We start from the raw sequence: 9,717 nt of genomic DNA, 5'->3' as shown, positions 1-9,717 counted from the left end.
GTCTTTTTTGTTTTTTTATGGCATTGTTTAGTCTATGGTGGTAGCTTAGCACAGCCTAGGACCATTGATTTTGATTCATCATGTTCATCATACATACTCAACCTCTTAATTTTGTTTCATCGTGTTCGTCATACATACTCAACCTTCTAATTTTGCCGGGTGCGTGTTTTTATGGTCCATATAAGTTACTTGTTTTATTTAGCCGAAGAGCGTGTTACTCCCTCAGTAAAGAAATATATAAGAGCATTTAGATCACTAAAGTAGTAACCTAAACGCTCTTATATTTCTTTACGAAGGGAGTACAATTTTATTTGAGGCAAGCAAAAATAATGATTTTCAACATGCATTTGTTTGTTTATTTTGAAAGCTGCAGTTTTTTTCCTTCTCTTGAGAAAATAAGCTTCTGTTTGGGAGATTGGCTAAGCTTCTCCTAATGATAAAACCGGATGGTCTTCTCCTAATGATAGTCCGGCTTCTGGCGCCCTTCTCTCTGTTCATTACAGTGGAATCGTCAACCGGGTTGCCCGCCGCATCCTGGACTCTTTTTTCCTGAGATCCTCCTTGGAGTTCCGGCCTCTTGGCCATGGGAAAAGATGAGCTTGACAACGCCAGTCTCTGTAGACCTGGTGATGTCGGACTTTGACCGCCAGACTCAGCGGCATATCAATCTGGATCAAGTCACAACTGGCCCGTCGTGAGCTTTGATTTGATGCCTCGTGGTGGTGATGGCATCTGGATTCTCGCGCGCATATCTTGCACAGGGGGAAACAACCGATCCAGCCCCAATCGATCCCCGAGCACTAGCCACTCACTGCTGCGTCCCCCCACTACTGTGCAACATATTTCTTGTGTATTTTGATTTGTTCTACTCTTTGGCTCATACCCTTACCGAATACTTACTTAATCAGGGTATGAATTATAGTGCCAAGTGCCAACACTGCTCTAGGCTAAGCTATGTCGCAATTGATCAAGTGCTGGCAATAAAGTGCTTTGTCTGGTTAATTAATTCTAGTAAAATGAGCAGACACGTTACATCCAGGTATTATCAATACTGCATTGCTGTATGCAGTATTTAAAATAGCTTCTGATGCTAAAGTTGCACTTTCGATGTCATACCACCAAGAATTGTGGTAGATCAAGTGGAATCACACGATGAAGTCATATCTTATTGGCTTTTGAAAGAACGTGACGTGCCAAGATATCGAACAAAAAATGCATGGAGCGGCAAGAGTCCATGTTATCAGTAGTTTCTCATAACTTTTTATGCCTTCTCATGATTTTGGTAGTTGAATGCCATGACTTTCGATTCAGTACACGTGTATTTACATCCAAAAAAAATTGACCTTAAATTTCACCCCGGCTAGCTTCAATTCCTGGGTCCGCCACTGCCTATTAATTGCTGTTGCTGGGTGTGCATTGAGCATAGCCTTAACACTCGGTGTAATTATAGAGGTAGTGGTGAGATGGGATGAATGGATGCTACGTATCTTTTTATCATGTTCATCATACATACTTGGCCTCTTAATTTAATGGGTGTGCATACATTTGCCGTGTTAATTTAACCGATGGATGAATTACTAACATTTGCTGCATACAGTTTTCTATTTATCGTTTCTTTTTCTAAATTTGTTCCTTTAAGGTCTGGTTTAGTTGGAGCCTGGTTGGCAGCATGCTTTCCTAGGCTCCTGGATATTGTATAGAAAAAAGGCAGCAGGCTCGCTCCTCACTCCTTGAGCCTAGTTTAGGGCTTTGTTAGTGATGCAGACCAGGGTAGGCGCCTGCAATGCCGTCCATGTCCATGGGGATCTCGTCGAACATCATTTCTTGCGCTCTGTACTGCCATTTAGGGTTTCTGCAGGCGATGAGAATTGGGCTCAACACCAGGGATGCACGGCAAAATAAAAAAAATCAAGTACTGGTGATCACTATACATTGTCACATGCATGTCACAAAAAAATATGTTATTATTGAATCACATCATTGCCCCTTTTTTAACATGATGGTTTAGTGCAATCCTAGTCACAAACAAAACAGTAACAATGTTGCTGAACGTGTGGGTTGTCGACCCTACAGTAAGATTTTATGACGTGATCTCCCCAAGAATTCCAGCAGGACAACCAGCAATCTAATTCTTAGCATACAACGGTTGCAAAAGCAATTACCTCTGTAGACATATATAGGGATATACTCTCTCCGTTCTTAAAGATAAGTCTTTTTACAGATTTCAATATGGTCTACATACGGATGTATATAGATGTATTTTAGAGTGTAGATTCACTCATTTTGCTGCGTATGTAGTCCATATTTAAATCTCTAAAAGACTTATATTTAGGAACAGAGGGAGTAGGAGATTGATATCGTACCGACATGAATGGAATTTCCTAGTTGCACAATCACCATAAGGCAAAGAAGAATATTTTTCCCCTCCATAAGACCAGGCACAAACTTCTTGTTGTCCTTCTTTGGGCGTCAAGAAGCATACACGATGCTAGAGAACATTTACTCTCATTTCACTCAAATAAGATCTAAAAGATATAACTATATCAATGTCTTTAATTTGTAAATAGTGATCCTATCTATAAGATAGTTATATATAAAAAACTTACATGATATTGACGGTTGAAGGCAACTTTATATAAAAACTGTAGTTGATGAAAAAAAAAATCTATACATACCTTATATTATATAAATGCATAAAAAACAATATCTAGGTTTGTTCTTACACGAATAACTGCGTCTACGGTCTTGCTCCTCTTTTCCCTTCACTCAGGTGTGCCACGACGTGTCGTCCCCTTCATGGTTGAGACACTAATTCACGCGGCCCTGTTTCATCCTAGCACTAATTCATCTCAGTTTCATGACCGGCCGTCCCACACATCTATGGTTTCTCTCTTCATTATCCCCTTTCCCTTCCTTCCATTGGAAGTTTGGCAAAAAAGCTGAAAGTTAAGAGTTTTTGTTTGGATTTTTTGCTGAAAGCTATACATGATTCTTTAGAAGTTCGGCATTTTTTTGTTGAATGTTTCAATGATTGAGAAACATTGTTCATACACATGTGAATAATATAGTTTCATATAATGTGCAAACAATGTTTTCCAAAAAGAAGTAAAAAATATAGGAAAACACAATCAACAAAAAAGTAAGAACAAAATTTGAAAAAGGAACAGAAAACGAAAAATGAGGAATGAAAAATATGAAGAAAAAGAAAACAGAGATCCCGGAATGGGCTGGACTATGAACACATGTGCATTACTGCCTATGGGTTTGCTCGATACCTTGAACATTAAATAGGGTTTGCCAAGCAACGCCGCCATGTTGGCGAGTCCAATAGAATCTTGATGCCTTCCGATGAGGAGGCGAAGCCGGAGGACAATGGTGGAATCGGTGACAACTGCGAGGGCATGTCCAGTTGCATGGCTACCACATGAGGCATTGCATGTTCGTCAAGCAGTTCCCTCATGACGATAAGTACCAGCTGTTACATGCCTACCTCCGAAACTAGTGGTGTGCCACATGCTGCGTCGGGATAGACATCAACTTCTCTCGCTGCCCGAATGATCACTCCCAGATGACCAATTTGCCGACGCCGCCACTAGCTTTGACGATGATGATGAGGAGAAATACTTTATCTCGATGTAGCCTCTCGCTCACTAGTCATTTATGAACTACTCCGTTCAAGGAAAAAGTTGGTTCAACTTTAACTGACCGTTTTATTATTAAATAATACTAAAGTTAGTACAAAGTTGAGTCACTTATTTGGGGACGGAGGGAGTAATACACAATTCATTGTGCAGTCAGGCTCAATTCACAACTTAGTTGGGGACAGGGCGTTTCGGAGCCTGAGCTCAGCTAGACCCGAAATCCCGATCGCTAGTTTTGGTCTGGGAATTCTGAAAACACGCATTAATTGGTGCGGTGGTGCCTGTGGAAATTAGATGTGGTGCACAAATACTGTAGGATTTGTTTTTGAGGGAAAGGTATGTGTATCACCTGATAGGACGCGTTGTGCTGCTAGTGTCAGTACATCGGAGAAATCGATTAGAACGGCCAGAAAATAGGAGGTACCGACAGGCAAAAACCTGGTGCGAGACGCGGGTAACGTCATCTACCAGCAGTAATTGCGGGGCCCCGCTTTACATTTAACGCCAGGACCATCTGAGCCTGAGCTCAGAAACGAATATTCGCTTAGTTGGTTACTACTCTAGGTTCTTGTTTCTTTGCAGCCGTCTCCCCACGCAGCCGCATGCTCTTCAAAAAGATTAGGATTCCTCTGCCTCTCGTTGTCGGCGCCGCCGGTCTGCCTCGTCATTGGTGTCCTTATGGCCATGTGGCGCAGTAGATCCTGGCCCTTGCTGGCGGAAGTCTCCGTTCTTAGATGTTTCTTTTGAGTTTTGTTAGGATTTGTGTCCTGCTTAGGAAGGTAAGACAATGGCGGTTTCCTGAAAATGGAATAAGATTGTCCACGCCTAGCCCCCGTCCCGGTAGTGCATCTAGCATCGCCGGTGGGCATGTCGAGGTGTGTCTTCGGCGTATTTTTCTTTGGTGGATTTGCTCGGATCTGGTTATTGTTTGTTTACATTTGTGTGTCTTCAGGTTGGATCCTTTTGATCAATGCTACTCTTCATTGGCGGCGGTCGCTGTTCCGGAGCGCTGGTCCTATAAGGCCTTAGCATAATGACTTCCCGACTATCTACTACAATAAGTTTTGCCCGGCTCCGGCGAGGGAGGGGCAATGACGGCGAAACGCCTTCGGCTAGCTTCAGTGCTTGTAGTCGTTGCTAGGTGGTCTCCTGATTTGGATGCGATTTTATTTTTTCTGATGTTTGTTGTACTGCCATGATTGAAGATGAATAGATCAGAAGATTTTTCAAAAAAAGTAATACACAATTCATTCAACTTAAGATAAATACTATTGAAATTGTTTTCAGACACAAAGTTAACGGTATACGGTTTTGTATCATATAAAATGGTGTACTTTCTGATATATAATCCACATTTTATTTGTTAAATTGATGGTCAAATTTGAATCTGGAAAACCTAAGTGCTCTTATTTTTAGGTCGGAGGGACTAACCATACCAGACAAAGCGTACATAGCGTCATTACATTTAACTAGCTGCAGCTTTGATCCATCCAATGATGGTGGTAGCAGTATTCAAGTAGTATATATACCCTTAGAAAAGTACGTATTCAAGTAGTAATCATCTTGTCAGTGCATGTGATGGTGCATCGGTTGTAGTAATCTCTCTCTGTGATGTTACCGTTTGCGCAATTTGGCGGGTAGTACTATTCAACTAATTGCCGACCTGACTACCCAGTAATCCAGGCAGCATCCAAGGCCATTTGTCGCGTGTTCTTGTATACAGGGAGAGACACAGCTCACGTGCCTGCGCGTGACCGCTTTTACCATACCCCAAAAGCTGTGCAGTACACGAATAATCTATCTTTACCATACCCCAAAACCAAAGGCAAATCACCTATCTCAACCCAGTTTCACATCTTCTTCTCTACACAACAGCAAACGAATAGCACACTGTGAGAGCATTCCTTGTTCCGCTCACACTGCCAAAACACTAGCACAATCTCACACCCATAGAGGTCCAGCCATGGAGCTCGCCATGCTGGCCATCCGCCCCCTCCTCCCCAAGCTGGGGGACCTGCTCACAGGCGAGTTCACCCTGGAGAAGCGCGTGAGGAAAGGCGTTGACACTCTCGACAAGGAGTTGCAGCTGATGCACGCTGCTCTCGGCAAGGTGGCGAAGGTGCCGCCAGAGGAGCTCGACGAGGGGGTCAAGATCTGGGCTGGAATGGTGAGGGACCTGGCCTACCAAATGGAGGACATCGTCGATGCCTTCGTGCTGCGCGTGGGCAATGGATCTGCCATCCCGAAGAATAGAGTGAAGAAGTTACTCAAGAAGACAGGCAGATTATTCAAGAAGGGTAAAGATCTTCATCGAATCTCCGATGCTCTAGAAGAAGCAGTTGGTCAGGCTAGACAGTTGGCTGAGCTTCGCCAAAGGTACGAGCTGGAGACGCGGGACGCCGACGCTGGGGCTAGTGTTGACCCTCGCACCATGGCTATGTACATAGATATGACAGAGCTCGTCAGCATTGAAGAGCCACGAGATGAATTGATCAATATGTTGCTTGATGATGATGACTGGTCAAATAATTCGTTGAAGATGGTCTCTGTTGTTGGATTTGGTGGGTTAGGCAAGACAACTCTTGCTAAAGTTGTGTATGACAAGATCAAAGTGCAATTTGATTGCAGTGCTTTTGTTTCGGTTTCTCAGAATCCAAACATGAAGAAAATCTTGAAGGATATTCTTTTTGAACTCGACAAGGACAAGTATTCAGATATATATAACGTCGAGTCGAACGAGAAGAAAGGCATCTCATCAATGAACTCATTGAATTCCTTGCTGAAAAAAGGTATGCTTCTTTTTTCATACTAGTGATCGACAGCCATTTGGTCTAGTAAAATCAACACCATGTTGCATTGGTGCATACACATCCTTATAGCGGATTCCAGATTTTTCTACAGGTTTACAATTTTCATGTGAATTCCTGGGGTTTACTATGGTCCATTACCGGACATATAGCCCATAGTCCCTCCTTATAAAAAAACTCTTAGATATATTTTCATTTATTGGTTTTCAACTAACTCTCACAAATATTCATATAGGTACCTCATGGTAATTGATGACACGTGGGATGAAAGAGCGTGGCAATTAATCAGGTGTGCTTTCTCTAAGAATAGTATTGGAAGTCGGTTAATCATGACAACCCGCAACGTCAGTGTTGCTGAAACATGTTGCTCTTCTAGTCATGATATTTATCATATGAAACCTCTTTGCGAGGATATCTCAAGAAGGCTGTTCTACAGAAGAATTTTTTCTCATGAGAAAGAATGCCCTCATGAATTGGTGGAAGTATCTGAACACATCTTGAAGAAATGTGGCGGAATACCATTAGCAATTATTACTATAGCAAGTCTTCTATCCAGTAACCGTCGGATGAAAACAAAGGACCAGTGGGATGACGTGCTCCATTCCATTGGGCGTGGACTCACAGAAGATCGCAATGTAAAGGAGATGAAGAAGATATTATTATTCAGCTATTATGATCTACCTTCTTATCTTAAGCCATGCTTATTGTATCTAAGTATCTTTCCAGAAGATCACCTAATTATGAGAGACAAGCTGATATTGAAATGGATATCTGAAGGTATCGTTTATAGTGAAGATGAAGAAACTAGCTTATATGAGCTCGGTGACAGCTACTTCAATGAGCTAGTAAATAGAAGTATGATCCAGCCGATAGGTATTGATTGGGAAGAGAAAGTAAAAGGTTGTCGTGTACATGACATGGTGCTCGACCTCATATGTTCATTGGCTAGTAAAGAAAACTTTGTCACTATATTGAATGGCACCAAGAGGAAAATTTCTGACTCGCAAAGCAAGGTCCGAAGATTGTCAATCCAAAATAGCAATGTACAAGGGGCTACTATCAGTATGGCACAAGTCAGATCAATTTCCTTTTTCACAAATGATAATGTTGACCAACTGTACAAAGTTTCAAGCTGTCAAGTTTTGCGTGTGTTGGATTTAGAATATTGTCCTGCTCCGGATACTTGGAATTTTTTGCATTTGAGGCACTTACGACTGAAAGGCTCGGAGGTTAAGGTGCTTCCAATGGAAATAGGAAAGCTATGGTTGTTGCAAGTCCTGGATATTGGTCAAACAAGTATAAAAGAAATACAGTCGAGTGTTGTTGGACTTACACGTCTGATGTACTTTGAGGTTGGCTGTGGCGTGAAGTTCCCTTCTGGGATTGGTAACTTACATTCCCTAGAAGTGCTAGTGGGACTAACAGTGGGCAAATATGACGCTTGTTTGGACAGTTGTAATCACCATCTTGTGAAAGAGCTAGGGAGTTTGACCAAGCTGAGGGTGCTCCAGGTTTTCTGGGGAGTTTTGGATGAGAGCATAGCTACAACTTTGGTGGAATCCCTAAGTAATCTGCAAAAATTGCAAGTGCTAGATATTCGTGGTAACAAAGGTGGAAATGTCAATCTCATGCATGAAGGTTGGGTGCCCTCTCAACAACTCCGTAGTGTCACCATTATGTTTTGCTCATTATGGACACTGCCGGCATGGATTAATCTTTCATCGCTTTCTCTCCTGTCGTGCCTGGTAATAATTGTGAGTAAAGTGCGATCGGAGGACATCAAGCTTCTTGGGATGTTGCGCGGCCTTCGTATGCTCAGTCTACGCATTGATGTATATTGGTCCCCAGGAGAGCTGCTGGTAGTAACGGAAATGGAAATGTCTGTTGTTACTGCTGATGCATTTCCATGCGTGGCCACGGTGGGCACGCCCCGTCCGCGAGCGTGGGATGGCACGTTCGTTCTATGCGGGTAGTGGCGTGCGCATCGGCCGGCCCCGTTTCGATCCAACTGAATAAGAGAACGAGAAAGCGAGAAAAGCAGCAAGGCATTCGCTGCGCAAAACCTCAAGTGTCTACCCTTGTTCATCAGAGCGAGAGAGAAAGAGAGGAAACGAGCGAGCGATCGGCTGACAAGGACATCCCGCTTGTTGGGATGTTGCGCGCCCTTCGTTATCTTGATCTAAGCGTTGATGTATATCGGCCCCTAGAAGAGCCGGTGGTAGCCGGAATGAAAAAGTCTGTTGTTACTGCTGATGCATTTCCATGTGTGGAAGAGTGCTCCTTCCGTGGTATCATCATTGCGCCGTCCATATTTCCACGAGGAGCCGCACCAAGGCTTAAAGAACTTAACTTCTTCTTCCCAGCTAGGTGGATCGGACGTGGCGACATTGGTTTGAGCATGGGGCACCTCCCCTCCCTCGAGAAAGTCACGGTTGAACTTTTGCGTAGGGAAGCCAGCGATGAGGTGGTGGAGGAAGCACATGCGGCTCTGAGGGCCGCAGCGGAAGACCATCCCAACCGCCCCGTCATTGGAATCATCAAACCGTACAAATAGGAACAGGTATACACCTCCCTCGCATTCCCAACCGCCCGCCTCTGTTTTTAATTCCTTACTTTCACCAAGCGTTCAATATTCATTTCCCCTTTTTTTCTCTTCATTTTCAGGTGGATCAAGGGATCAATTCATCAAATCTGGCAACGCCATCAGGTACAACCAATCAACTGTTCTTTCAGCATTTTCCCTAGATAGCGTGTTTCCTTATCCTGTAGCGTCGCAATGTCAGTATGAAGTACGAACTCTGTTTTCTTTCTTCCTCCTGTTACATGCACTCAACTGAACCATTTTCATGCATGCATGTGTGTGCTTCCAGATGGCGTTGCAGGTAGGAGGAGCTAACAGCAGATTAATTTCGTGGACGGCCACGACTTGATCGCTCCGACGAAGAATCCGACGAGGAAGGTCTAGAGCACTGTGTTTGATCCGTCTTCCTTGTGCAGCGAACGAGATGAACCGCTCATGTCCGAATTCCCTTCTTGCTCCCGGCAGGCAATTCAAGAACGACCAAGTTTGTAGGGCATTTTGCCCATGATCAATTGTTGCAGCTGACCGGTTTGCCTGCTTTAATCCCTCGTTGCCCTGCTTGATTTGTTCCTAGCAGCTTAATTTCAGACTCTATATCGCTTTCAGTTTGTAACATGTGTTTTGTAAAGTTTCACCTTGTAATTGTCATGTTGGTTCGATAAAACCAAATAAACAGGGGTCTCCTGCC

General features: G+C 43.4%; 1 pseudogene; it reads left to right on the top strand.

The window, feature by feature from the left end:
• The first annotated feature begins 5,503 nt into the window (after positions 1-5,503).
• Positions 5,504-9,717, top strand: LOC123081049 (disease resistance protein RGA5-like; annotated as a pseudogene).

This window comes from Triticum aestivum, chromosome 3D (assembly GCF_018294505.1).
Source record: "Triticum aestivum cultivar Chinese Spring chromosome 3D, IWGSC CS RefSeq v2.1, whole genome shotgun sequence".
Taxonomy (NCBI): domain Eukaryota; kingdom Viridiplantae; phylum Streptophyta; class Magnoliopsida; order Poales; family Poaceae; genus Triticum; species Triticum aestivum.
This window is presented reverse-complemented; position numbering and strand designations above follow the sequence as displayed.